Source organism: Dipodomys spectabilis, unplaced genomic scaffold, assembly GCF_019054845.1.
Source record: "Dipodomys spectabilis isolate Male_0828 unplaced genomic scaffold, ASM1905484v1 ptg000367l, whole genome shotgun sequence".
Classification (NCBI taxonomy): Eukaryota; Metazoa; Chordata; class Mammalia; order Rodentia; family Heteromyidae; genus Dipodomys; species Dipodomys spectabilis.
In genome coordinates this window covers 120555-147424 of record NW_024871044.1, presented here as the reverse complement: position 1 = coordinate 147424, position 26870 = coordinate 120555, and the positions used below count along the sequence as shown (strand labels likewise).

The 26870-nt window shown below is 38.1% G+C and overlaps 1 pseudogene; it reads left to right on the top strand.

Moving 5' to 3' along the window:
- Positions 1 to 20072: 20072 nt before the first annotated feature.
- LOC122096333 lies at positions 20073 to 20169 on the top strand (annotated as a pseudogene).
- The last annotated feature ends 6701 nt before the right edge of the window (positions 20170 to 26870 follow it).

Below are 26870 nucleotides of genomic sequence, written 5' to 3'. Positions count from 1 at the left end.
CCTGAAACCCTATACTTGTGAAATAGCATCTCTACTACTATCATACCTGCAGATTATAATTGGATTGCTTACTTTGAGTTAGTATCACTATGCTTGGGCCTGCTTGGACTGTGGTCTTCTTAACACAAGCATAAAACATTGCACCCAGCAAATGGTTAGAATTTCTGAAACATCTTTTTGTGTCTGGGATTGCCTGGAACTGGAATTCTCTAATCTCTGTTTTCCAAGTAGATAATATTTTAGGTTTGAGCCACTTTAACCAATAAAAGCATACAATTTCAAAATATCTTGATATTGCATATATTTGTGCTTAAAATGTATGGCTAACCTTAATTTTCACCCGCTTTTTTTAGTACTCTGTGTTGAAAACATTGGCATTCTTGATATAATGGCTTTGTTTTGGATGGAATCCCATCTCAATCAAAAAATTCTTCCAAAAGTTTATGTCAATAATCATGGAAAAGAAGGCTTCAGGTTGGAAAAAACACACTGTTAATAAAGTTATAAATGCAGTATACTCATAGTGTTAGTCAATGGTTTCTTTAGTGTGAGGAGGAAGGCAGAAATGTGAAATATGTAAGGTCTCTGTAGAAATACTGTAGCTGTCACGTCAGGTTATCTTCCTTCTCTAAAGCTTGCTTTATTAAAACCCTCTGGGTGCACATTGGTTGGACTGATTGGTAATCTTCTCCAGGAAATGAAGCTGATTTTACAAGGTTGATGGTGTGGTAAATAAAGGAATGATCAGAATAAGCACTGATATTGTCACAGATTGAGCAGATCAGATTAACTGCTGAACAGCAAAACTAAGCAAAGTTTCAAGTCTCATTATCCACATTGGAACATATATAGATAGTACATAAACACATACATATAAATATACATATACATACATACATGAAAATTTAAATCTCCAGTAGAATATATAGAAACTTGGTATGACAAGTGTTAATCTATATGAAATTGGTTGCAGGAAAGGTACAGTAAAATATAAATAGTTTAGCATAGATCTTGCATAGATTTTGTAAAGGATGAAAATTCTTCCTTCATTATACACTTTACAAATATCTTTAGAGTTCCGGGAAGATGGCAGAGGAGAAGCTGGAGGCTAAACAAGCTCTCGCATAGAAAGCAGTTTTAGTGTTCCAGTGAACAGTCCTAAGCCAAAGAATCACAACAAGTGTGCCATCACAGGACAGGGAATTAGGCCAGAGAGGGTAAATCCAGGCAAGGAGACAGATCTGAGCAATTGCCAGCAGCCACCGCTGCGAGGCGTTGGCCCTAGCCATCATACCTGCAACACAGAGAGTCTGGGATGAAGAAGCCCGATGCGGTGGTAGAGCAGATTCTACTCAACACCAGCAAGAACCGACAAGGAAAAGACATCTTCATCCTGCAGTTCGCTGCAGACCAGAGAAGACCCAGGAACCAAGACTCGGCATGAGTAGAAGCCTAACGTCCTCACTCCTTCTCAGGGAGCAGAAGAGGGGAGGCCACCCCTTCCCCCCACTACCAGAGATCTCCATCTTTGATACTGACAAAGCTCGGATGAGCTAGCTCCAACTCAGGCCTTGGAAAAAAACTAGAGTCATTTAGCAGGTCACAAGAACCTAACTGACCTGCCAGACTCAGGTGCACCAGGGAAAAGTCACCCAGCTCAGGGGCAAGCCCCACGAGTGTCTTTCTTCACTGGGTAATCAGAGCCAGAGGCTGCTCCTCCCTTTATCAGTGTCAACAATCAATTGAAATTCATTAAACAGAAACCCTGAGTGTGGCTCCAGGCTAGGCTCTGTGAGTTTCTCACAAACTAACTGCTGTTTGTTGAAAGGCCTCAACTCTACCCAGAACCTAGTCTCATCACAGCATCTCCAAAACTTGAGGAAATAGCCATCTCCCTCTTTTGTGATACTCAAAGCAGATCTCCCTCCCATTGAACTAACCTGGGAGGAGGATCACAAAATCTTGGGTAAAGCAGAGCATTTTTCTGCCTGCTCAAACAAACTGACTTAAACCAACCAAGCCACAGGAAAATCAAACACCACAAGCAGACCAGAGACTCCAACAAGAGGCTGGTAACAGACACAAGGGAGATGCAGCATCTTCCCACCTCTCCCCCCCCAAAAAAAACAAAGAATTTTTTTCTTTTGTTATTTTTTGTACATTTTATAAAAAAAAATTTTCTAAAACTTTTTTAAATTTTTAATTTTTACCTTTTTTGGAAAAAATTGTTTTCTAGTAACTTTTTTTCTTCCTCTTATAACTTTTATTTTTATTTTAGGGGTATATGTGTGTGCATTTTCTTTCTTTCTTTTTCTTTTAAAAGTTTATTTTATTTTATTTTATTTTTGTTTTTTTGTTTAGCTCTACTGAACTTCTGATCTTTTCTCTTTCTTTCTCATTCTTTTCACCTTTTCTCCTCTTTCGTTCTTCTTTATGTTACTTAATTGCTGTTCTTCACATCCTCTGATACACCCATAGTCGATTAATAGACCTTATCCCACATTGTGTACACACTTAATCCAGAAATTTATTACTCAATTCAAAACTTCTTAGACTTAAATTCCTTAATAGCAGTACTACCTCTTTCTACCTATATAATATTTTAAGTATATTTATTTTTAAATTTTTCACATCTCCTTTATATTCCTCCCCTTTTCTCATTATATCCACGTTCTTCTCAGAATATTTCATATTCAAATCTGTATAATTTTTAAGCATTGCTATGTTAATTTTTAATTTTTACTTTTCTAAATTTTGGGGTCTTCTTTTTCCCCTTTCTCTTTCTTCTTATTTCTCTCTCTCTCTACTTTCATCCTATCCAACCTATTTCCTGCTTTATTGTGCCTTAATCCATGATACATAATTAAATGGAAGCATAATTTAATACCTAATAACTATTAGTAATATATGTAATTTAATAATATATAGACATCACATTCAATAATTATATTTATATATTTAAATATACAGTGCAAAATACATCTACATCTTTCTGTATATATATATGTATATATATATAGGTATTTGCAATAATTTACACACCTATCCATTTATATATTGGCCACTCCTGGGGCTAGAACTTATGTCCCGGGAACTGCCTGGCAGTGAATTTTTTTGAGGCTGTGGTGCTTACACTGACCCCATGATGATTTGGGCATTCCAGGCCCTGAGTTCAAATTCCAGCAGTGGCAAAGCCAATAGGTGGAGTAAGAATCCAATGTTGACCTGTTTTCCTTTCTGTGGAAATATTGTGTCCTAGGTACAATATGTAACATTTATGCAAATACATATATGATATGTATTATACAAATATATATATAAATATTATTTTTGCCAGCTCTGGGCTGGGAATTCATACCCTGGAAATGCTCCTGGATTTTTTTTCTTCCAGGGGGTTAGCTTCCACTTCACCCAGAGCACAATAGAGTTACCCAGTTCCTGAGTTCAAATCCAGGTATGGCAGATAAAATGGCCTAAATTCCTAGCCAGGACCTTATCTTGTTGTGGGGCAGGCACGGGGCTTGAACTCAGGTCGTCACAACTCTGCCTCAGCCTTGATTACCCTAGGCTGGGGTGCAGCTTTTACACACACAGATGATCCAGGGATTCTAGGACCCAAGTTCAACTCCCAGCCCTACAAAAAAAAAAAAAAAACAAGATGGAGGAAGAAATACCAGGAAGTTTTACTCAACAGTTTTACCTTTGATTCCTTTGCACTGTGACCATCTTGGATCTCAATGACTCGGTTGAAATTGTACCTGACCTTGCATGGCCGAAGGCTGGTGGGCTCTCAGTGAAGCCTGAGCCCAACCCAGACAGCTCGGCCCTGGGTTCGATCATAGGAATGCCAACTACACACAGCTGAAGATCCTAAAGAACTCGTTCCTATCTATAGGAACACTAGTAGAATGTTTGAAATGAACTAATTAAATTACTAATTAGCTAGTCTTTCTAGTATAAGAGTGTACACAATAAATATAGGCCATTGATTAATTTAATTAATATTTTATTAAGTCTCCTACCGTGATAAATTAATGGAGGTATAATTTGATACCAAATAATTGGTAATAATAGAATATATAAAAATAAGATATAGACATCATTCTTTATATAAAGTAATACACTAGAATCTACATAAATGTATGTCTCTCTATATAAATTTATTTATAGATGCATATACATATACACACTCTGCAGTATACACATCTGCTTATATATTGGCCACCCCTAGGGCTTGATTTCAGGTCCTCAAATTTGCCCGACAACTTCACTCGCATCAGACTGGTGTGCTAACATTGACCCATTCATGAAGTGGGCCATCTAGACCCAGAGTTCAATTCACAGAACTCTCAAAAACTTAATCCTGGTAAAAGAAGCCAATTGTCCCACTTGCTTTCCTTATCAGTGAAAGTTCTGTGTCTCAGGAATGATGGATAATACATAGGCAAATCTATTCCCTATGTAATAGGATGTAAAAAAATGTATACATGTAATCATACTCTCTAAAATATATAATAAATACATAAAAAAAGAAAATGAATAACTACACTAACTGCAATATGCAGTAAACATGTATATGTAAGTATAAATCATGTATTTAAAATGTATACGAATATTATTTTTTCGAGTGCTAGGGCTTGAATTCAGCCCCTGGGCACAGGCCTGACTTTCTTGTCTTCTAGCACGGTGAGCTTCCCCTTCTCCCACAGTGCTGCAGATTTACCCAGACCCTGAGTTCAAATAACAGTCCTGGCAGAAAAAATGGTGTGAATTCCAAGCCAAGGAGCTCTCATAATTTTTAAAATATTTTTAATGTATATATGTATTTTCATTTTGTCAAGTACAAGGTTGAACTCAGGGCGTGGCAACTCTGCCTCAGCATTGATCACCCTAGATTGGGTTGCAGCCTCTGGATCCACAGCTGAACCTGGGTTCCTGGGCCTCAATGGCTGAAAGGAAAAAAAAAATTAAAATGACACAGAATAAAAATACAGAAACTTGCAGATGGCTGCCAGTTTTACATTTGTTTTCTTTTCAAGGTGACCATCCTGGGTCTGAATGACACAGATGAAAAATGTTCAGAACCTGGCATTGCTGAAGGCTGGCAGGCTTCTAAGGAAGCCATAGGCCAACACGGCAACATAGGCCTTGTGTTCAAAGCCGGGTCCTGAACCTTACCAATGGAGGGAGATCCTAAGAGTCTCCTTCCTATTCATAGGAATACTGATGGAAGGTTATGAATGTGAAGTTTGAATTAGTTGTTCCTGAATGATACTACTATAAAATTAGAAAGAGATTTTAGAAGGCCGATGGATTTTAATGAATATTTGTGACACATTAAAAGAATACTATTAATTACATGGACACAATCATTTCGGAACTGTGATTGATTTAATTAACAATTCATTAAGGATGAAAACAGTAATATTAATTACATAGAAGCATAATAAATACCCAAGAATTGGTAGGAATCTAGCCTATATAACTGAATAATGTATACACATCTCTAGCACTCTATTAACATCTATATTTATTTGTGTACTGCCATCTGCATGTCAATCTGTTCTTATTTTGTCAACCCCTGGGACTCTATCTCAGGTGCTGGGAACAGCTTATCAGCTCCATATGCCCCAGGCAGGCGTGCTGATACTCACCCATTCATGAATTGGGCCTTGTAGGCTTTGAGTTCAGATGCCAGCATTCACAAAAATTGAATCGTAGAGTAAGAAGCCCATGGTGACACATGTTTTCCTTTTCTGTGAAAGTCCTGGTTGTCAGGTGTGAAGTTTCATACATAGGCAAATAATCTATATCCTATGTAATAAATGTAGTAAATATTCTATGTGTAATAGCAGTCAATAAAATAAATAGTAAATAAATGAATGAGATGAAAAATAAAATGAATAACTGCACTAAGCGTAATTTGGAGTCAACATACGGGGCTTGATCTCAGGGCCTGGACACCACCTGTCAGCTGAATTGGTTAGAGGCTGCTATGCTGGTAGTCACCCATTCATGAACTGACCCTTGTAGGCCCTGAGTTTACATCAAACCACTGCCAAAAATTTGACCTTGGAGTGAGAAGTGGAGCATGACACATATTTTTCTTTTCTGTGAATGTGCTCGGCGTCAGGTAGGATGTATAATTCAGATGCAAATCCATATGCTATGTAATAGGTTGTAATAAATGTAAAAAGTGTCATAGATGGAAGAATTGTCACTATAATAAATGATAAGAGAATTGAAATAGTAGTGAATCCTTCTAGGATAAAATTAGGTGCAATAAGTATAGAGGTGCATTAAGTTTAATCAATATTTTATTAAGCATTAACAGAATAAAAATTGCATGGAGACATAATTAAATACCTAATTGGTAGTAACACATGATTCATACATAATTTAATTATATATAGATATCTCTCTCATGTATAAAATATGTAATTATATATATGGATGTATGTACATATATATACATACATACATACATACATACATACATACATGCATATATATATATATATATATATATATATATATCCCAGCAGGTCTGAGATTCAGAGAAATCCTGAGGTTAAACTGGGAACGATGAGGGGAGCCCCAGAACATGCAGTGTCTTGAAAGAAGTCTCTGTGTTTTGAGCTCATTGTATTGAATACAAATTTCCTAGCTTGGTGCCATTCAGTGCTACTCAGGAGTTTCACCTATAGAAATACATCCATACATAGACAAAGACATGGAAGTACAGGCTTTTTTTGAGGGAGGAGGTCCTAAGGTTGAACTATGAACCTAGGCGTTGTCCTCAAGCTCCTTTTGCTCAAGGGTAATGCATTAAGCTTGAGTCACAGCCTCATTTTTGTGTTTTTATGTGATCTCTTAGAAATAATAGTGTCATGGACTGGATTCAAACTATGATTCTCTACTTCTCAGCCTCCAGAGGACCTGGGATTACAGTCAGCAGCCACTGTCATCTTCTTTCTTTTCTTCTTCACTTTTTTAATTTTATAATTTTTTACTATTGTGAAAATATTGTACAGAGAGGTTACAATTACAAGGGCAAGATAGTTTCCAATACTATCTCTTCCCCTCTCCACCCTCTACCCCCAGCCCCCTACCACCACTATCCCCACCCCCACCCTGCACCCCACCAAAGTTGTAAAGTTCATTTTTCGACATAATGTCTTGTATATCTCATTGTTGTAATGGGTCCACCTGTAAACCTATTTAAACAGTTTGTTTTTTCCCTTCCCCTCCAAAAATTATATCAATATCAAATACAGTGAAAGCAGGGCTTATACCCTGGGGGAATTACATACAAAGCAACAAAGAAATATGTTGGAAAAAAATTGCAAGAAAAAACAAAATATTTGAATCCTTATCTTGGGGTTCATTTTGCCTAATATCAACTTGTCTGAGAGTTTCTGTTTGTCTCAGACATATACTAGTTATTGCAAATAAGGGAAACCATGGGACTTATATTTCTTTGGTCCTGGCTTACTTCACTTAATATAATTTTTTCCAAGTCTTTCCATTTCCTAACAAATGGGGATGTGACATTGTGGCTTAACTGGTAGAACACCCACCTTGACTGAAATACTGAGCGAAAATGACCAGGCCCAGTGTTCAAGCCCCACGACAGACAAATTTTTTTAATAGAAATTTACTTCTTTAATTTTATAATCTGGACAATCTGACTTCTTAACAGGGTTATTCCAATGGTTTGAATTTATAAGTAAACTATCCAATGTTTATTAGAGCTGTTTTCACTGAGAATGATTTTCTCTCTTCATCTCACCCTCTGGTCTGAGGTCAAAAGTGAGAAATGAGTGTCACAGTATTTGGGACCAAATATCCACAGGACATGCCAGTTCTGCCACTTAGCATTGAGCTGAGGTAAATTTACTGTCTCAGGATGACAGGAACGAAAGTTGGAGTGATCCTCATACTATCTGCATTTCTCATTTTACCTATAAAATGATCTAATAATTATGAGTGTTTTGTGTCTCCAACCTGAATTATCTAGAACCCACTAGTAGCATCTTCATGTTTCATTTTTCTCTAGTACATCTTGATTTAGACTAAGAGTTTCTGTGGAGCAGCTCCTCAGCAAATCCCTGAGAAAAGCTACTTGAAACCTCTCAGGAGATAGTCATTCAAAGTCATCTGAACAGGATAGTCTGTGAGACTCTTGTCTCCAATAAAACACCAGAGAACCAGAAGTGGAGCAGTGGCCCAGGGGGTAGAGCTCCAGCTTTGAGAGAGAAAACCGAGCAGGAGATACAAGCCAGACCAGGCAGGAAAGCCTGAGAGTTGCTTATGTCCAATTAACGACCAGATGGCTCGAAGTGGAGCTGTGGTGGTGGTAGAGCCTCAGCCATGAGCAAAACATCTCAGGAACACATCAGGGCCTGAGTTTAAGCCTTGGGGTGGCTACAAAAATCAAAAAGAGCAGGCCAAATTACTGTATCAGTACCTACTTATGTGTGTATATATATTACCTCCCCGAGTACAAACAGACCTATGCAATTCTTCTGCTTTTATTTACTGGTTTAGTTTTCAGATATGGTAGTTGCTCACACTGCATCATTCTCTTCATTTCAGGCCATTTCTTTTCTCTCCCAGGTTTCCAGACCTGTGTCCTTATATGATGCACACTTATGCTCTCAGCAGCCTTTATTTACATTTTATTATGAGGCCAAGGCAGCAACAGTCACAAATCAGGTAGAAGAATGGAAGATCAGGATTTGTAGAAGTAACCGGTATTCAGAAAATTAAACTTGGGAACATGAAATGATTACATACTTATGTATAAACTACCATTAAGAAACAATGAGGAGGCTGGGAGTATGGATTAGTGAGAGAGTGCTTGCCTAGCATGCAAGAAGGCCTGGGTTCGATTCCTCAGATGCACATACACAGACAAGGCCATAATTGTTACTGTGGCTCAAAGTAGCAGAGTGCTGTAGACAGTGCTCAGACCTTAAGTTCAACCCAAGAACTGGCAAAAAGATAACTAGTTAGGTAGGAAGAAAGAAAGAAAGAAAGAAAGAAAGAAAGAAAGAAAGAAAGAAAGAAAGAAAGAAAGAAAGAAAGAAAGAAAGAAAGAAAGAAAGAAAGAAAGAAAGAAAGAAAGAAAGAAAGAAAGAAAGAAAGAAAGAAAGAAAGAAAGAAAGAAAGAAAGAAAGATAAGTAGAAAGATAGATAGGTAAAAAGATAGGTAGAAAGATAGATAGAAAGTTGATAGATGAATCTGGTCTTAGATATCTTGAAGAAAGAAGGGAACACTTCCCAATCATGAGGCCTTCTGCAGTGTGCCAGGAAACCAGCATCGCCTTCACATAACCACAGAGCAGGAAGACTGTCTCTGTCCCATTTCTCAGGCAGCCAAGGGCTCCAAAGTCAAGAGGGCAGAGCCAGTTTCTAACTCAGGTGCCTGGAGACAGAGGAGAAACAGCCCTGCCTCTCCTTGGACTGGGGATTTGCATTAATGATGTGGAGAATGAAGCAAGGAGAATAGACTGGCAGAGGTAGAAGAAGGGTCTTCAATCCTGACAGATGGAGAGTCAAAAACCCACTCCCTAAGACCAGAGAGCAGGGTTTTCTTCTCTGTTCCTCCCTTCTCCCCCACTAAACTGGCTCTGTATTAGTTCACGTGAAGGAGGAAGATTAATTAGTCATTGTTTGAAGGGGCTGAGAAAAGCCTGACCCTGGTGTAACTCTAACAAATGTTTCAGGTTTCATTGCTTCCTGCGCCTGGAATGAATGAACTGGTTTTGCAGCTCACTTCATTGTTGAGTGTGTACATTCTGCCTCCTAATGTGTTCCTCAGAATGGCCCAGTTCCTTAGTGGCTCACAGGCTGGTGTGCTCATGTAGACCCATTGGGCAGTTGGGCCACCTAGGTCCAAAGTTCGAATCCCAGCACTGCCAAAAATTCACCCTGATGTGAGCAGCCAGTCATTGCACCTGTTTTCCTGTGCTGTGCAAGTCCTGGGTCTCAGCAAGGAGGGAGAATTCTCTATAGGCAACTCTATAGCCATGGGAATAGGTTGTCATCCAGGTCAACACAGTTATATCTCTGTTGGTCCTTCATCCACCCTGCGAAAGACAGATGGGGTCCAAGTAAAGAGAAGTGTGCTGCTCATCCATTCCCCAACCTCCCTTAGTCCTGGAGACAATCAGATGCAGTGGGGAGTCAAGGCAAGCAAGAACTTGTTTATTATTACATAGCAAGCCTTTTTAAAGCAAAAGACTTCAGAGCACGGAGGGGGAGGAAAAGAAACCAATCAATCACTGTAAAGGTCACCATATCATATGCTTTTCACCTGGGGCCCAGGGTTTAATTGTCCCTAGTGCTTCTGAACTTTCCCTGCCATTCACGAGCTGTTCAGGCACTGACATCACTTTGCTTAATAATGGTAGGCAATCAGATTTTAACATAAACAACTCGGGCTCTGCCCACTCACCTTCCTCTCAGCGTCATCTTTGCTGCTCATGTGCCCCACATCTATCATCCTATTCTCAAGAAAATACACAATACATCAATGAATAAGACACAAAATAAAGAGAATGACTACATCGAATGCAAGATGCTGCCCTCCCATGTATGGAAATACAAATCCTATGTTTAAATGATGAATTTATGACTATATTGGCCCCCACCAGGGCTCCATCTCAGGTCCTGAGAACAGCCTAGCTCCTTAGTGCCTCACAGGCTGGTGTACTGACCATGACTGATTCACGAGTTGGGCCAGGTAGGCCTTAAGTTCAAATCTCAGCCCAAAAAGATTCACCTTGATGTAGAAGCCAATCGATCCACCTGTTTTCCTGTCCTGTAAAAGTCCTGGGTCTCAGTGGGGATGGAGAATTCTATATAGGCAACTCTATAGCCATGGGAATAGGTTGTCATCCATGTCAGCACAGTTATATCTTTCACCATACTCAATAAAATACACAATACATCCCTGAATAAGACACAAAATAAGAAGAATAATTACACTTAATACAAGATGTATATCACATCTATAGGTAAAGAGAGATCCTATGATTACAAAAGGTGGGCTTGTATTTTGTCCAGTTTTGGGGCTTCAAATTAGGCTCTGGACCAGGCCTGACATTCTAGTCTTCAAGGATGGTGAGCTTCCCCTTTCCCCAAAGTACAACAGAGCTACCCAGACCTCAGTTCAAATCCCAGCATTGACAAAAGATTCATTCTGTTGTCAGAAGTCAGGCATTGCACATGTTTCCCTCTGCTGTGAATGTCCCGTGTCTTAACTAGGATGGAGAATGCATAGACAAACTTATAACCATGGGAACAGGTTGTCATACATGTCAGCACAGTTATACCTGTCACCATACTCAGTAAAATACACAATAACTCCATGAACTAGACACAAAGTAAGGAGAAGAGCACCGAATGCAAGATGCTGTCCACACATGTATGTAAATATAGATTCTATGTCAAAATTCTGAATTTGTGACTATCTGGCCCTCCCTGGCACTCAATGTCAGGTCCTGGGAACGGCCTATCTCCTTTGTTGCTTACAGGCTGGTGTCCTCACCTTGAACCTTTCCCCAACTTGGTCTGCTAGGCTCAGAGTTCACATTCCAACACTGCCAAAAGATGAATCCTGATGTGAGAAGCCCATCGATTCACCTGTTTTCCTGTCCTATGAAAGATCTGAGTCTCAGCTAGGATGGAGAATGCATGGGAAACCTTATAGCCAAGGAAATAGGTTGCCATCCATGTTAGCACTGTTATATCTGTCACCATTCTCAGTAAAATACACAATACTCCATGGATAAGAGAGTAAATAAGGAGAAGAAGTACACCAAATGCAAGATGCTGTCCACACATGTATGTAAATATAGATCCTATGTTTAAATAATGAATTTATGACTATCGTGGCCCACCCTGGGGATCAATGTCAGATCTTGGGAATGGCCTAATTCCTTAGTTGCTCACAGGCTGGTGTGTTCACCTTGAACTATTCGTTAATTGGTCTCCTGCCATTTGGAAGTGGCAGGACCAGGATTCCAAATGTGGGCTCCAGCTCCCACCACTTAAACCTCAGGATAGGGAACTCACCAGTCTGTCCAAAAACATCAGCAAGACCAATGATTAACCAGGCACCAGTGGCTCTCACCAGTCCTCCTTGATACTTACAAGGCTGTTATAGGAGGATCATGGTCAAAATCACCCTAAGCAGGAAAGTCCTTGAGACCCCTGTCCAACTTGTGCCAACAAAGCCAGAAGTGGAGTGTGTGGCTCCAGTTGTAGAGGGCTAGCCTTGAGCAAAAGCAGCTCATGCACTGTGCCCAGATCCTGGTCCAGGACTGGCAACAGACATACAGAACAATCTCTGCAGGCATCCGGCTAAAGCAGGTCACCCTCTTTTCCCCAATTGGATTGGACAGCTTTCCCTGGGAAAGGGGCTGCTGTCATCTTGATTCTGCCAATTCTGCCTGCATCACAGGATTCCAGCCTCACCCACATTATTTCTTGGTTCTTTCTGACCAATGGGATAAAACAATGGTGGCCACGCCCACATTCCCTGCTGCCCTATAGCACTGGGATTCCCTCTGTTGGTTGACACCACTACCAGCAGTTGAGGAAGCTAGCGGTGGCTGAGTGGTAAGAGACTCGAGGCCTAGGAGGAGAGGCCTTGGTCAGCCCCACCACATGCCCACCCCTGTCCCGGCCCCCTCACCACCTTCCCCTCAGCACAGCGTTTCAAACTTGTTGCTGCTGGCTCAGAACTGCAGTGCCTCTTTGGAGTCCTCAGTCAAAGGTGCAATGGTGTGCTGCCAGCCATCTTGTGGCCCTGACCTAATCATGGCACCCCTGTCCTCTGCTCTGGGCCTGAGTGTCTACCATGCCTCTTCCATCGCTGCTTGCCCTACCCAGAGCAGTTTCCAATAGCTTCTCCCAGCAGCATATGTGAGTGGCCACCACATAAACCCGTATTCCACGACCCCATATCTCCTCTCCTCCCAACCACCGTGAACCCTGCCTGTCCCATGCCCCACAGTCTGGCCAAGGCCCTGCCACAAATGCACCCAAGGGATGGGGGTAAGTGTTGGCCCGAGGATCCCACTCCCATCCCTAGCAGCCAGAGTCCCAGGAAACGGGGAGATGCAGGGTTGGGTGAGGAGTGGGCACAACAGAGCCCCTGACCTGGATTAGTGGGAGCCACACAGAGGCGTATCTGCACCCTTTCTGTCCCTGGTGGGAACCTGGTGTCTTTAGTCAGAGTTTGAGTGCAGCATGTTCACACCTGCCTTCTGGGGTCTTTTCCTTTTTACTTGGGTGGAGGGTGTTGGATTATGAAGATAGACCCCCCCCCTTGCTGTGTGAGCCCTTGTCTTCTGTGCTGGGTCACCCTTTCACTTGAAGAGGGTCCCAGAAAAACCCAGTAGGGAGGTGAGGGTTCTGGTGGTTAGAACTGATGTGAATATCTGGGAGGAACGCTCCCGCTCCAACACACACACATACAATTGGCCTGTTCCCCCCTCCCCAGCTGTCAACAGTTCTCGTGGGTGATCACATTTCCCAGCTCTGCCAGCTTCTGCTGGTGCTCCCTGTCCATCTGGTCTCCAACAAACTCAGGAGAGGCACTGCTCTGAGTTTATGTGTGTGTGTGTGAGAGAGAGAGAGAGACAGACAGACATACAGACAGACAGACAGACAGAGGCAGAGACAGAGACAGAGACGGAGACAGAGACAGAGATAGACAGAGAGAAAGACAGAGAGAGACAGATCATCTATCTCCTTGTACAGCCTGACTGTGCTCAGGTGATTAATCTGTTGGAAAATTGCAGGTGCTTCATGTTGCCCGGGCTGGCTATGAGCCATGATCTTCATGTCTCAGCCTCCTGTGTAGTTAGGATTATAGGCCTGACCCACCAGCACCTGGCTTAAGTGTAATTCTGATATTCCTTCTTTCAATCTCTCTCCCTCATAGGAACTGATTTGAATGGGTGCTGGAGGAGGTGGGTCAGCGTCCCCAAGTGGCTGGAACCAAGGTTTACCTCTCATTCTGGAGGTGGGTTGTGGGTCAGGAGCTGTTTCACTCATTCTGTTGTACCAGGTCCATGAAGTAAGCCCCTCTGTGCCCTGGCTAGACCGTGACGATCATTCATTTTCCATCTAGCCTTACTGGACTTAGTATTTTGTTCTATGTACTTTTCTAGCAAAAATTTCTATCCAAAGTTATGATACATAGTCACCGAATGAAAATGTAATGCCATCTTAAGAAAGTTATTAAGGGCTCTGGGAATGTGGCTTCATGGTATGTTGATTGCCTAGCATGCATGAAACCCTGAGTTCAATTCCTCAGTACCACATAAAGAGAAAAAAAAACATTGGAAGGGATGCTGTTCCTCAAGTGGTAGAGTGTTCCCCTTTAGAAAAAAAAAAGCTGAGGCATAATTCCTTGGCCCTGAGTTTAAGTCCCAGGACTGGCAAAACAACAACAGCAACAAAAACAAAAACAACAGCAACATTTAGTTAGTAAATGAAAAAAAATAAAGAACCCATACTTGGAATATATGATTCCTCTTTCCATACTGATACCTGACAATAGTCCCTAATTCATGTACGTTACCTATATTAGGATAGTGTGTTGAAAAAATGTTGTGTTCATTCGGTCACAGCAATTAATGCCAGGAATATGCTTAGATGTCAGGTGAAGATTAATTCTGTAAATTCAAAGATTCCAGGGTTTTGAGTGGTCACTTCTAATCAGAATGAGAAAGGTAGTCTAAGTGAGATTTGGAAACCTTCTTGGCCAGTCTTGGCACCAAAAAGGCAGAGGCTAGTTAACAGTAGTGACAGAACAGAAGGAATAACTCCAGATGGAAGGAATAAATGATAGTAACTAAGATATAGCAGAAAGTGTTCCAGGGAATCATTTTCGGTTATTGAAGAACTTGTTGTCACCTAGGAATATTCCTCGTTGCCTTTAGCATTCTAAACCTCTTAAGCTAGTTCTTAATCTCTGGGTGATAAATGTATCTCCTTCTATGCTGTTCTTTCATACATGATCTCCTTTGCTTTCTAATAATCTGTCTTGCTCTTTCTCTATGAACATTTCCTGAAACAAAATACACCTACACAGATGGAAGAGGATGCTAATGCAAGGGTCTCATAGCTCATAAGTCATTAATGTAACAAAATGGAAAAAGAGGACATATTTATTGCTACCTCTATTATTCTGAAAACCTGCAATGTCACATCATTTGATTCAGATTTCCATTCTTTGTCTACTTAGTGTCATTAACTGCATTAAATGCAAATATGAGCGGGGTGCTGATGGCTCATGCCTGTAATCCTAGCTACTCAATAGGCTAAGACCAGAGGATTGTGGTTCAAAGCCAGCCTGTTCAGGAAAGTCCATGAGACACTGATATTCAATTAACCACCAGAAATCTGGAAGTACTGCTGTATCTAAAGTGGTAGAGTGCTCAACGTGACCTGAAGAGCTGAGTGACAGCACCCAAGATCAGAGTTCAAGCCCCACAACTAACAAAAAAGTGCAAATATGACTTTAAGTTTCCCCAAAAGGAATGATGACATCAACAGTAATCTTTGTAAGCAGAGAAAATAATTCCAAAATGATTCAGTGCACCTACTTTTGCTGAGTTTTTAAAGTTATGGCTTCTTTGCTGGACATATTCTCTTCTTTTAAAAATTGTCAAATATTAGCTTTATAATAAATTTCATCTTATATTTCTTGGTTTAAGACAGAAGTCCATACAGTTGATGTCACTTGGGTTTCTTACTATCTTAGTTCAAAGCCAACCCAGGCACGAGAGTCTGTCAAACTCTTATTTGTAATTAAACACCAAAAAATCCAGAAGTAAAGTTTTGGCTCAATTAGTAGAATACTAGCTTTGGAGGTAGGTGGACAGAAAAGACAATTGATCAGTTACAGGGTCCAGCCTCTGAGTTCAAGCCCCAGAACCAGCACAAACTAAACAAACAAGCAAATAAAAGAAACCCCAGGTATTTCTTTGGGACCCTACTTAAAGGAGTACTGGTCTGAGAAGAGGCTGCTTTGGAAGAGGCTGCTTTTGCTGATCATACTCACTGCAATCTGCTTTTTTGGAATCCTTATTGCTATGGAGAACTCAGGACCAGACTAAAGGAATTGATAACTGAATCGTACAACAAGAGAATCAGCTCAGGAGTGAAACATCCATTCATAAGACATATCTTTGTTTCTTTGCAGTACAATACTTTTAAAACAACATTATTTCTTCTTCTTCTATGCTGGCCTTCAAACGGCACATTGTTTACTTTTGTAATGCTCTCAACTAGAAGTTTACAGACAAGTTTATATGAGTAAAGAAGACACTCAAAACAGCCAGTTTCCTTCAAGCCTTCGATTCTTTTCTTGTACAGTAAAAAGGAAAGCAAAAGTTCACTTGAACTTTTAAATTCCTCTATGTTCAATTCCTCTCCTGGGATCAGTTTCCACATCCATTAACAATTACTTTCACTTACTTCCAGTAAAAATCTATGGTAATGTGTTCTTGATCTTGTTTCTTCCATAGTATCTTTAAGCTATCAAGTGTGGCTGAGGACAGGACTATCCAGTTCAGACAAAGAGAACTCGAAGAAGAAAGATAAGGTTTGCAGCAGATGTAGGTGATTTATAATCTTAGACAATCTACTTAAATCTGTTGAAAATTCTCCCCAACCCCAAACTGCCCTCTTTTAAAAGCTTTGTTTGTTTTTTCCCAAGACTGCCCTTCATTAACTATTTAAAATTTTGAGGGATCATATTCATACTCTCTAGAGATTGATGTTTGGTTGTGATTTTTTTTTTTGCCAGTCATGGGCCTTGAACTCTGGGCCTGGGTGCTGTCCCTCAGCTCTTTAGCTCAAGGCTAGCACTCTACCACTTGAGCCACAGCACCACTTCTGGCTTTTTTCTGCTTATGTGGTGCTGAGGAATCGAACCCAGGGCCTCATGCATGCAAGGCAAGCACTCTACCACTGAGCCACCTTCCCAGCCCTGGTTGTGATTTTTATGTGTTTTTGCTTTTTGTGTTTTTTCACTGAATTTCAAAAGGTTGTGCAAGTGTGTTACAATTAAATATATCAAATTGTCCAATGCTCCTGGATCAGAGTCACTCTTTCTATCATTCCTACCCCTTCTCCAAGATTTAGTTCTGATTTAACACTTCCTTTATCGCATGTGTACATTGAGTATTATAGCTGTATTTGCCCCTTGTTCTATTTTTCTTTTTTTATTGTGAAAATACTGTACAGAGTGGTTACAATTGCATGGGCAAGATAAGGAGTATATTTCTTATCAAGTATTGTAGCCTCCTCCTTTGTTTCCCCTTCCCATCCCTTCCCATTCTCCCCCCGCCCCCCACACAATCTTCCTCCCCCCCACCAAATTTGCAATTTTTGTTTTCAACGTAAGTACTTGTACATCTCCCTTGTTCCATTTTTCATTAATTCTATGTCTTTACTATTATTCCTCTCTGGTTTCAAATTCCTAATGGTCATTCTGTTAAACTGTCTGTTGATATTTTGACAGGTTTATATACATTCCATGGAATGTCAATGCTGCATATACTTGAACTGATGTCAGCTTTTATTTCCATAATTCATTCATCTGCAATAACAATTTGCAAGTCTGGAGACGTGAAACACCTAGACATGCTGTTATTCTCATCCATTTGGAAGATTCATCTTTAGTCAACAAGAAAGTTTAAAAATGGCTTAGAATATATTCCTATCTACAAATTTTTATAAATGGCTTTGTACAATAGTGTGTGATTATTTAACTTAACATGGGATAATACTTTATTCTATGTATGAGTTTTGGAAAAAGAAGTAAACTAAAATTTACTTCTATAGAGAAATATGATAGAAATAGCAGACAGATTTTATGTCATATCTCTGAAGAGTATCCAAATTCAAGACATAAAGTCATATTTCTTACTATGTTAGACAGATAGGGAAAACATAAAACAACATATGATAAGGCAATTATTTGTGACTTTTTAAAATGTACCTTATTAAGCGATGAAATTTACTTTATTAGCTAACTTTTGGGTTTGAAATATGGGAGGCTGATCTATTTAACACATTTCTGGAAGGTACCTACTGAACAACAAAAGTGGTGGGTTGTACTATTTCTACAGCATAATAAATGGTCGAACCTATTTGGCATTAGTGCTGGGTAAATAAATCAACTCTACTTAACTTCCTCTCTACAATTGAAAAACTTGTGATGTCACTAAATATCATCTAATTGTCAAATGTTATTTTGGAGAATGTGATTTTAAAAAGTTTATTTGAAAAGGAATACATTTTCAGATTAAATATATGTTAACATTGTTTTGAGTGTGACAACATTTTTATAGCACAGAACCAAGTTGTACTGAAGTACCTGTGTTTTGAAGCACTAAGGAGCTTTTCAATTAATGTTTTTCTGAATTACTTTTGACCTCTAAGTCAAGTTTTCCATGACTTGGTAGACCAATTATGGATCTATTCTTCCAGGAACTATTTTTTAACCAATTTATGCTGGACTGAAATCTTTCATTAATCATTAGAGGAGAGGTACTAAAAATAATCTTATGACACTTTGAGATCTTGTTCACTCATAATGGTTGGTCATCTGTAAATTGAAAATTTGAATTACAGTACATTCTCTCAGATTTTGTGATCTCTTCCTTCCTTTTAAGTTGCCTTGAATTTCACAATTGCTTACTGCTAATTTCTGCATCTCAAGATATTTGGGCCCTGAAATATAGGAAATGAGAAATTGAGATGGGTCTTGAATTATTTTCTGTTTCCATGATGCATGAGAAGCAGAGTAAAATCCCTTATAGATTAGAGGAAAACATTGTTTTTTACCATGTGAATTCAGAAGATCAAGAACACTTACAAGGTATCACAAATTTATACCGAAGACATGGTACTGATAACTTTTATATTCTAAAATATTTTCTAAACCTAATTATTCATATTCCAATTGTATTTATTGTAATAAATAAATATCAATTTGCCAAATTATCAACTAATTCTAGTAAGTTTCACTGTGTGAAGTATGAAATCAGCACATATAAATATAAAATAGATAACTATGTATAATATAATAAAAAGGCACATGTTTTGCATTGTTCTGTTGTGGTTAGGGTTTCAAAGGCAACTATGTTTCAAAATATTATTCTTTTTTCTCTAACTTAGTGTTTGATAGGGTTAGACCTAAAGCTTTACCATTTGTAAATTTATAACCTGGAAGCAAGAGGAAACATGGTGATTAAAACATTAACAATTTAAGGCCTAATAATGAGGAGAAACATAGGGACTTCCACTGCAACTATGAAAATATTTGATGATAGAAAGGCAGTAGTATAATTCCTGCATGGTTGGATGGTAGACAGGCCAGGACATTAGGTAATAAATGCATATGAACAATTTATTCTCCCCCTTGTCTTTAGCTACTTTTGAAATGGTAGGTAAAATAAACAATTATATTTTGATAAATACGTTCTAGTCTGAACAGTTCTGTCTGAAATGTTCATCTCTCTATGATCCCTTGTAACTAAGATTTGTTTTGTTCAAGTAAGACAATCTAGGGTGCCATGGTAAGATATTCTGGTTGGTCTGCTCCTACATGGAAGAAGGGTAAAGAGTCAGGGAGATATTTGTGCCTGTAAGACCTCATTTGGGAAAATTTCAGCTGTAGAGGTTTAGAAGTAGCTCTTAATCAAGGCTTACTTTCAATCCATTAGCTCCACAAAGGTAACTCAGTTGGATAAATAAGTACTTGAAAAAGCCATCACCTTTGGACCTAGCTATAAATTTTTGAAATTAAAATCAAATCCCAAATGAAAAAGACTTAAAATAATTATTGACACAAAATATTTCAAATGTGAGCAATCGACTGAACAATATAATTTTTTACAGTATTCACAGAATTTTAGGGAAATAAGATCAATCGCATTGTTAGGAACAATAAGGTTTCCTTGTTACAAATAGGCACCCAAGGATATAAGCCTGTTTAAAGATTGCGTCATTAACTACTTAAATTTAGAGGACACTACATGCTTCAGCAACATGTATACCCAAATTAAAATACAGAGATTAACATGGCACTTGCACAAGGATGATATGAAAATTTGTGAAGTATTCCATATTTTTCATTCTTCAGATTCAAGAAATGAAAAACAGTTATTAAAAAGCTGATTACAAAATTACAAATGTAATAATACATGTAATTCATATAATTAAAAGTTAGTTTGACCTCAGTGTATAAAATCTTCACCTTAGAAAGGCCTTTACATAGCATAACCTTTACAAAACTGTTGAAAATAGACAACTTTGTCACTTTCTCCCAAAGAAATAAAATAGTATAAGGATCTAGGAAAAAAAAGAATCTTAAAATGTTTCTATCTGGAATGCAATCTGAAAGGACATACTAATGAACCTATATATTATAAAACAATGTAGAATTTAGAGTATAACTAGGAGAGAATAAAAAAAGATTATGGACATTATACAAACATAGATTATAGAATATTTTAAAATGGACTATTTTCAGACAATGACCAGAAATACTTCAGTTTCTCTACTACTCATTTCAAAAGATAAGTTAAAATTATTTCTGATTAAAAAATAACCAACTCTGCAGAAATCATTATAGATGTATATAAAAACTCTTGAATATATTTTGACATCAAATGCAGGCAATTCACTTGGAAGTATTCCACAGAATCCATGAATTTTTACAGCAAGAGATTGTTGTTGCCAGGTGCCAGTAGCCATGCCTATAATCCTAGCTACACAAGAGGCTGAGATCTGAGGATCTCGGTTCAAAGCCAGCCCGAGCAGGAAAGTCCGTGAGATTCTTATCTCCAATAAACCACTCGAAAACTGGAAGTGGAGCTGTGGTGCAAGCGGTAGAGCACTCTCTTTCAGCCGAAGAGCGCAGGTATAGCACCCAGGCCCAGACTTCAAGCCCCACAACCAACCAAATAAAAAAAAAAAAAACAACAACGAGATTTCTTTTATTTAGATTGTGAAAATATTTTGTAAGGACATAAAAGGATGGACTGTCATTTTTGAAAATTAAGAAACTTAACCAAACCATTAGGACTGAGGAGAACAATTTGTACAGCCTTCCACAACTTCAAAGATGTAGTGATACATACTTTTCCTTTTGGCCATATCAAATGCAGTTTCTTCCAAGTTGTTCTTCAGGCCTGGATTGACATAAGGGTTCAACAGAAGGAGATCCAAAGTATCTTTGCTATCACAATTCTCAGCATCAAGATGCAAGGGGGTCAAGAGGCCTTTAGTTTTGGCATTGGTATCTGCATCATGATGAAGTAAAAAAGAAGCCACACTGGTATTATTCCAGATATATGCATTGTGCTGGGGTGTCCAGCCATCTACAGTTACTGCATCTGTCGCTGAGCCACCAACTCATGGACAATGTCTAAGTGTCTACTGTAGGCTTCCTGATGAAGTTGGGTATATTCATCGTCATCCCTAGTATTCACATGAGTGGCCTTTTAGTAAAGTAGTCTCCACACTGTAGTAAGCTGATTATTTTCAGCAGCCCAAAGAAAAAATTTGTTTGGATCCCTCTCCATTTAATTCTTGCAATTGATATCATTCCTCACTTATTCATCTTGTTCCTCATTTTCATCATAATTGCCTAACCAGAGACTTTGAATGCCAATGGGAATAAGGTGTCCATGTATTTCCCTACATAGATTGAACTGGTCAGAAATATCCAGTGAATTTTCTGCATATGTTTTTTCACCATGATTTCTATTCTCTTTTTCCATTATTACTACTCAAAATTATTCTAACTTGAGAGTAGGGAATTTATGGAGAGCAGAGGAAAGATGTTCCTCAATATTAAAAGGTACAGACTCAAAATGAGGACCATGGGTGTCTTTATGTGCAGCTTATTCTAGGAATTAGAAAATATGAAATAATGACTTCTATAAAAATGATCTGGGAAATGTCAAAGCAGAAAGTGAAATGAGGAAACCAAAAACATAAAAGCAAAATAAATTAGGATAATTATGCAACAATAATATTATGCTGATTCTGAACTGCTGTTTGTTTGTTTGTTTTTGGGTCCAGGCGTGGGGCCTGAACTCTGGGCTTGGGCGCTGTCCCTCAGCTCAAGGCTAGCGCTCTACCACTTGAGCCACAGTGCCACTTCTGGCTTTTTTCTTTTTGCTTATGTGATGCTGAGGAATAGAACCCAAGGCCTCAGGCATGCAAGGCAAGCGCTCTACCACTGAGCCACCTTCCCAGCCCGAACTATTGTTTTGATTATATTCTCTAAGAAGAAAAAGCGAGAATAGATAGCAAAGGACTACTAATATGTTTTGACTTCTCATTAAGCACCTTCAATCACCAAAATCACATGAAAACAATAGACAGGCCTACTTTATTAGATGAAAACAAGTGTCTTTAAAAAAAAAAAACAAAAGAATTTAAGTAGTCATGCAAAGGACTTCGATTTTACTACAGCACTATACATTTTTTTATAATGTTGAGTAACAATAAATATTGGATCCACTAGAAAGCTCTTAAAGCTTATATGTTCAATAGTAAGTTCTCTTACACTATATCATGATATTTTTTGTGAATGATCTTACGAAGAAATTTACATTACTAACTTGAATTTCTGACAGATCAATATCATCACTGCACATCTTGCTTTTATCATCTACGTTTTAAATTACTATTTAAATATGTGCATTAGATAAGCATAAAAGAATAATAGAAGCCACGCTGATGGCTCATGTCTTTAATCCTAGCTAATCAGAAAGATGAAATCTTACGATTGAGGTTTGAAACCAGACCAAGAAACAAAAAGTCCAGGGGCTGGGAAGGTGGCTCAGTGGTAGAGCTCTTGCCTTGAATGCATGAGGCCCTGTGTTTGATTCCCCAGCACCACATAAGCAAAAAGAAAAAAAGCCAGAAGTGGCACAGTGGCTCAAGTGGTAGAGCGCTAGCCTTAAGCTGAAGAGCTGAGGGACAGCACACATACCCAGAGTTCAGGCCCCAAGACCGGACCCACACCCCAAAAAAAGAAAAAATTAAAAAAGTCCGTTAGATTCTGATTTGAAGGTAACCAGCAAAAGCTAGAAATGGTACTGTGGTAAAATGCTAGCCTTAAGAAAACTAAAACAAAAAAAAAACCAACAAATTCTGGGACAGAGCCAGGCCCTAAGTTCAAGCCTTAGTATTAGCACCAAACAAATGAATGAATTACTAAATTAAAATAAATTAAGTGGTCATATGTGGCGAGGCAAGTAAAATGTAACACCCGTGGTGACGGGATTGTGTATTATTTTGTAATGAGGTAAATTATCATTTGTCCTAATCACTAATATTTTATTTGAACTTTTTTGTACAATAAACCCTGAATTTAGCATGCCTGTATATGTGTGTGTGTACATGTGCACACATGTGTGTATGTGTATATGTACGTGTGTGCTCTTGCAATGTTGCTTGCCATTGTGAACAAGTTGAGGCTGAAAAGATCTAACTGTGTTGCAATATTTTATTTATCAGTATCTGTCATGTCATTTCTATGGAACCATCCTTCTGTACATTTTAGTTGTCAAATAATAACATCATCATAATCAAAGCATTTACAACATTAAGTTAGATAAAAGAGACCGCTTTCAGCACTTATTATATGTTAGGTGAGAAGATACATACATAATTAGGTAGTAAGTTATTGGTGTAAGCTGATTGTCAGTACAAAATATGTATTTGATCTCTTAAATTGTTTATACATTTAAGATATACTCATGAAGTGGGTTTGACTGACTTGACCAAACAAGTATTACTCTCTGGTTATTCCTGTGAAACACAAGGTCGATAAACTCTTTCCAGATTTCTGTTGAAAATAACTTTCTTAGTAAGATCATATCTATTCTAAGAGATAATCAACTCCATATTACATTTGAATATCCCATCTTATTGCCTGAAAATCAGTATTGTGGATATGCTTGTTAGATATTCCTTTCAAAAACAAACAAACAAAATCATGTGTCATCTCCAAATGGTGGATGTATTTGAAGTTGTTTTGTACATGCAAAGGGATCTTCACGAATGGCTCTTTTGTGGGATTAACTATTGCAACTTTAACAAATAAGGCTTTTTAAATATCTTTTCCAATATAAATAACATCCCAGAGCGAGCCCTAAATTTCTGAAAAAATTTTGACTATTTAAGTATTATTTCAGTTCATTGACTGTAGAGCTGAAGACATTTCGAAATAAATATTGTTAAGATCTGAAAATGTAAGTAGGTATATAGGCTTTTTATGCATCATTTTATGAAAACCCAATTTTTATGAAAGTAAATGAAATAGAATAATAGAATGTAAGTGAATTTCATAAGCTAATTATTAGTGTAACTTTGTTTTCTATTAACACAGTCCTTTGAATATAGATGATGCAGTTAAATTATTTCCTTTGTGTCTCTTAACTTTAGTTAGTTTTAGAATCTGTATACGTAGAAGAGTGAATTTGTAGTATAAATAAAGGTCTTTAAAATGATTAGGATTAATCTTGTGTTTTGTGTCCTACGCCCAAGAAAATAAGTTATTTTCAAGTGTTAATAGTTTATCATTATCATTATCATAACACATTTTGAAAAAATGCAGTAGTATTGATGTCTTTTTAAACCAATTGTATTCACAAGTTGGAGAGTCTTAAATTCATATGTAAGTCTTGGTGTCTATGAGTTTTAACCTCTTGTTCCTAACATTAATGATAGGCCAGACTGCATTTTGGGGTATATGAAACGTAAAATATTTATCTGGGTTCAAATGTGATTTTTATATCAGTCTTGCTTTAAGAACATTTTAAAGTAATACATTTCTCTCAAAATGTTGGGTGTAAAGGCAATCAAAATACATCTAATGGTAAACAACTTAGGTGAGCAATGTGGAAATGATTGTTTCCATAAGATCTGCAGTCTGTTTCCAACAGGATTTGGCAGGTCGTTCTTTCACTATGACTGTGTTAAACAGAGATGTGGTCCCCAGGCAGTGCAGAGTTCAGTCATGGGATAGTATATGATTTCTACTATTTTGAGCGAGAAATCAAGAATGTTATAGTTGAGCAGTTCCTTTCCCCAGGGAAGTATAAATTGATTATGAACTTAGAGTTTTCATATTACATTACTTATTTTCTTTTTTTTTGGTCAGTCATGGGGCTTGAACTCTGGGCTTGGGCAGTGTCCCTGTGCTCTTCCACTCAAGGTGAACGCTCTGCCTCTTGAGCCACAGTGCCACTTCCAGTTTACTAGTGGTTTATTAGAGATAAGAGTCTCACAGTCTTTCCTGCCCGGGCTGGCTTTGAACTGTGATCCTCAGATCTCAGCCCCCTGACTAGCTTGGATTTCAGACGTGAGCCACCGGCATCTACCTGTTACCTATTTCCTAACAAAGTTAAAGGGATATATTATTAGAGTGTGCCCAACAATTTTGGGCAATTTTCTTAGAATTAGTAGATTGAGTGCTGGTATTTTAGTCATAAAATAGAATGAGTTTATTTGATATGGTGGGAATGAGCCACATGCTAACACTTAACATGTGTGCAATGTTGTAATAGTAATTCCAACTCAGAAGTCTTCAATATCATCATCTGAGAATTAAAAATAGAAGTAGTTCCATTTTATGGTAATATTGTGAGTATTAAATTAGATATCATAGGTAAAGTGCTTGGAAAAACAAGCAGTATTTGATACTTTCTACGTGTTATTTTATCATGTGATGATTCTAATATTTTCACTGTGATTTTTATATTGTGTCTATTTAGGATATGCAATGTGCTGAATTGATATTCATTGCATTGTGAGAAAAATACCTGCAGGTAAAATTTCTGAGGAGGAAATTATTATATTGACTCATGGTTTAAGAGAACACAGTTTAAGATCAGATATCTCCATTGTTTTTAATTATATACTTATTAAATAGTTGTATGAAGGAATTTCCCTTCAACAAATCAGTTTATAAGTACAATGGATCGTTATAAATAACTTTCCCACACACTTCCAAACCTCACCCCACTTTATTTTTTCTAGTTTCATACTATCTGCATTGAATATTATGCCTTCATTGTCTTCCTTCATAGCTCTCTTTATTCCTTCCCTTTGACTTCCCCTCACACCTTCCAAGTGATAGTTTTCTGATATTCATTTTGTAGGATTAAAAGTTCCATTTTATAAGAAAATAAACCTTTTAACTAATCCTCAGCAAATATCATGGGTTGGTTAATACTGTTGTCTAAACTTGCATAAATTTTGGCTTCAAAATACACGATGGAACATGGGTCCTTTGTGTGACTGGTTCTGAATTAACTTACTTAACATATTTTTAGATCTATCTATTTCATCACAAATGATTTAACAGTCTTTATAATGGATGGGTGCAACTCAATTGTGTATATGTTCTACACATTCTCCAACCCTCCATCCGCCAAAAGGCATCTGGACTGTTTCCATAACTTGGCTGTGGTGAATCATGCAGCAGTGAACATGGTTGTGAAAGTGATTTTATTGTAATCTTTTGGAAGAATTCATCCCTATCTTTTTGGGAGCAATCCTCTAGCCAATTTTACAGAATATGCACATCCCTCCCTTCATCTCCATCACAACATGTTGCAAGTCTTCAAAAACAAACTAACCCCTAATGGTCTCAGTAAGCTAAAACCACACGGTGCCCATATTTTTCAATACATTTTTTTCATAATTGTACACATAATTTAGTGAGAACCTTTGATGTACTTTCCTAATGTGGGAATGAGGGACATGACAATAGAGTAAAAGTAAGAAATATGCAATGTAATTGCCTATTA